Source organism: Tupaia chinensis, unplaced genomic scaffold (genome assembly GCF_000334495.1).
Source record: "Tupaia chinensis unplaced genomic scaffold, TupChi_1.0 Scaffold000037_3, whole genome shotgun sequence".
Taxonomy (NCBI): domain Eukaryota; kingdom Metazoa; phylum Chordata; class Mammalia; order Scandentia; family Tupaiidae; genus Tupaia; species Tupaia belangeri.
Window position 1 is genome coordinate 1,369,149 of NW_006159486.1, and position 3,190 is coordinate 1,372,338.

At 44.9% G+C, this 3,190-nt stretch overlaps 1 pseudogene; it reads right to left on the reverse strand.

Annotated features, from left to right (window-relative positions):
- Positions 1-345: 345 nt before the first annotated feature.
- Positions 346-3,190, reverse strand: part of LOC102486778 (stress-induced-phosphoprotein 1-like) — a 9,021-nt pseudogene continuing 6,176 nt past the window's right edge.

Here is a 3,190-nt window from a genome sequence, read left to right on the forward strand (position 1 = left end):
TGAGGTTGGGAAAAACACCCTCCCCACCCCATACACACCCACTGCCCCAAATGAAAATAACTGACTATGGGAGAAGCAGCTAAGACAGCAACTCTGGGGCAGGGGAAGGAGACATGGAACTCCAGGGCAGCAGTGCAGAGACCATGCGTGTGCTGGGACCGGCCAGGGGCAGCGGCTGTACGAGTAACGCAAGTATAAGTCTCTGTGTCTTCCATGTGGGTATGTATAAATATAGAGAGATAAGTTGTTCTCATTCCCCTTCTCTCCCTTCTGCTCTGGGCTCCTCGCCACGGTCCCAGCTCCACTTTCCACATGAGGGTGAAGGGAAGGGGGATGAACAAGTCATCACCGAATTGCGATCAGACCCACATCCATCAGCTTCTGGATCTTCTGCGCTATTACAGGATTTTTTAAGTGTTCGCTGAGTGCCTGGGGATAATGACTGATAGTGTGCGGGACAGCAGTAGCGTCCATGGCCCGCCACTTCACATCTTCAGGGCTGTCGTAGTGGTTGTACTGGGCCATCACGCAGCGTTGGTAACCATCTGCTGCCTCCTTACAGTTGGAGTCTAGGTCTAGTGCCTTTTGGTACACATCCATGGCTTTCGTGTAGTCCTTCATTGCTTCGAGGGCTGCTGCTTTCCGTGTGTAACCCTTGATAAAGGTTGGCTCCAGCCGGATATACTCCTCACAGTCCTTAAGTGCTAGTTGAAACTCCAGCAGCTTGGTGTAACAGGCAGCTCGGTTGCTGTATGATTTGGCATCCCGTGGGTTCCGTTTGATGGCTTCTGTATAATGCTTCATTGCCTGGGGATAGTCCCCTTTCTGAAAACACTCATTGCCTTTGTTCTTCTCCTCCAAAGCCAGGTCAGGGTTTATGTAGGCCAGTCGTTCTTGCTCCTTCAGGATTTTCTCTGCCTGGTGACATTTCTTGAGCACAGCTGGGGTTCGGTGTTCTGCCAGAGACTTGTTGTAGAAATGTATGGCATCCTTGTACTTTTCTTCTTTGAAATAGGAGTTGCCAATTCGAGCATAAGCTTTGGCAATCTGTCGATGTCCTCTCGGTTTTCTCTCCCCACTTCAATGGCCTTCTCGCACAGCTCTCAGCATTTATTGTAGTCACCCTTTTCAAAGAATATGGCTGCTTAATTGGTGATGTAAGTCATATCTTCCTCCTCATCCATACTGCCCAGATCCACTCCAAGGAGGACACTAAGTGTGGTCATGATTCGGGGATCTTGCAGTTTTGTGCCCAGGTCAGAGGGTTTGTTTCATAGTTGCTCTATCAGTTCCCAGTAGGTAGGATCACTGAGCAGTGTTCTTGTCCTGGGATTACTCTCCAACTTCTGATATGGATTGGGCATGTTGAAAGGGTTCATAAATTTCCTTTCTGCCAATCGGGCTTCCATATTATGTAAACCCTCTTTAAGTTGAGGGTTATTTGCTTCATGTTTTAAACCCTCCTCATAGGTTCGCTTGGCTTCTTCAAATCAGTTTAAGAACTCAAGATCTGCTGCTTTTCTTGAAAACCCTTGCCCCAGTCGGGCTTTAGAACAACAGTTTTACAGTCATCCTCATAAGCCCTCTTGTAGTCCCCTTTCTTGGCATAGGCTGCAGATGGATTGCTGTAGAGCACATGGTTCTGGGGGTCTAACTTAATTGCTTCTGAATAGCACTGGGCTTCTTCAAATCAGTTTAAGAACTCAAGATCTGCTGCTTTTCTTGAAAACCCTTGCCCCAGTCGGGCTTTAGAACAACAGTTTTACAGTCATCCTCATAAGCCCTCTTGTAGTCCCCTTTCTTGGCATAGGCTGCAGATGGATTGCTGTAGAGCACATGGTTCTGGGGGTCTAACTTAATTGCTTCTGAATAGCACTGTAAGGCATCATTGATGTTACCGGCACTCAAGGCCTTATTGCCCTTCTCTTTCAGCTCATTTACCTGCTCCATAGCCCGGCCCGGAACCCGGTTGAATCGAATCCCGCCGCTTTGCGTTCCCAACCCGCACCCAGCATGAGTTTAAGCCACCGGGTCAAGGACTCGAACCATAGTCGACTACCTGGGAGTCTAGTCACATAGCCATTACGCTGCTTGTCCCTTCATGCTGCATTTTTAGGAAAAACATTTTTTAACTTTAAAAATTAGATGTTAACGTCCCCAGATAAACTTTAGTTTATAGAATTTTTCTCTTTTATTGCCTTAATTTTTTTCTGTACATTCTGCTCTTCCTTTTTACTCTGGTATATAAATAGTGTATTTCAAAGAGCACATGGTTCATTTTGTATCCCTTCCTCCAAGTTTCTATCATGTGACTATTCTAAAGTATAAGGTTGAGGAATTAGAAAATACTTTTTAAGTTAGATGAACTGGATTGAATTAAATATAAAAGTGCTTATTTCATATCAGGTGACCTGCGCCATCTGTCCCACTACATTCTTCCTTCTCTCCATGATGAATCAAGACAAGGTTTCTTGAATTTAATGAAAGGCATAAAGGTCTCAAATCACCAAAAAGCATTTATTTGATGTGTTTTTTGAAGATCTAAAATAAGTTGTAAAGACCAGGAGTTGTACATTGCATATGCTAAAAATGAAGCCAGCCCCATAGCCTAGTGGTTAAGGGCTGGATCCCACATAGCTGACTAGAGTTATAATCCCAGTCCAGGTGTCTTGGGAAACAAGGCAAGTATGAATGTGTGAGTGCTAACAGGGTAGAGAGATTGTGGCATAACCAAACACCATTTGATGGTGCATTCTACCACTGTTTGTCTCTCTCTGTTTCATTCTGGCAAGTACGTGTAACCTCTGGCACACACACATACACACACACAAACTTGGAGAGTCATTGCAAATTTATTTGTGTACTTAGCTAAGGCTATTAGATGGTTAATGGTCTAGGCAATGCTTTTTGCCAAAATAAACCCATTTTAAAAGTAATTTTGGGTGCCAGCAAGGGCATAGTGGTTAAGATGCTGGACTCCCACATGGCCAATTGTGGTATGAGTCCCAGACCTAGTGACTTGAAAAGTCACATGGCACATGTGTGTTCATATCTAAATCCCCAGGAGGAAATGAGTTTTTTCTCATGGCCATCCCCTCTTGGGAATGATTTCTCGCTTTCTGTCTCTCTGTCTTTCTCTGTCTTTCTGGTGAGCACACACACCCTATAGCAAAAACCTCTCCAAAAAAAA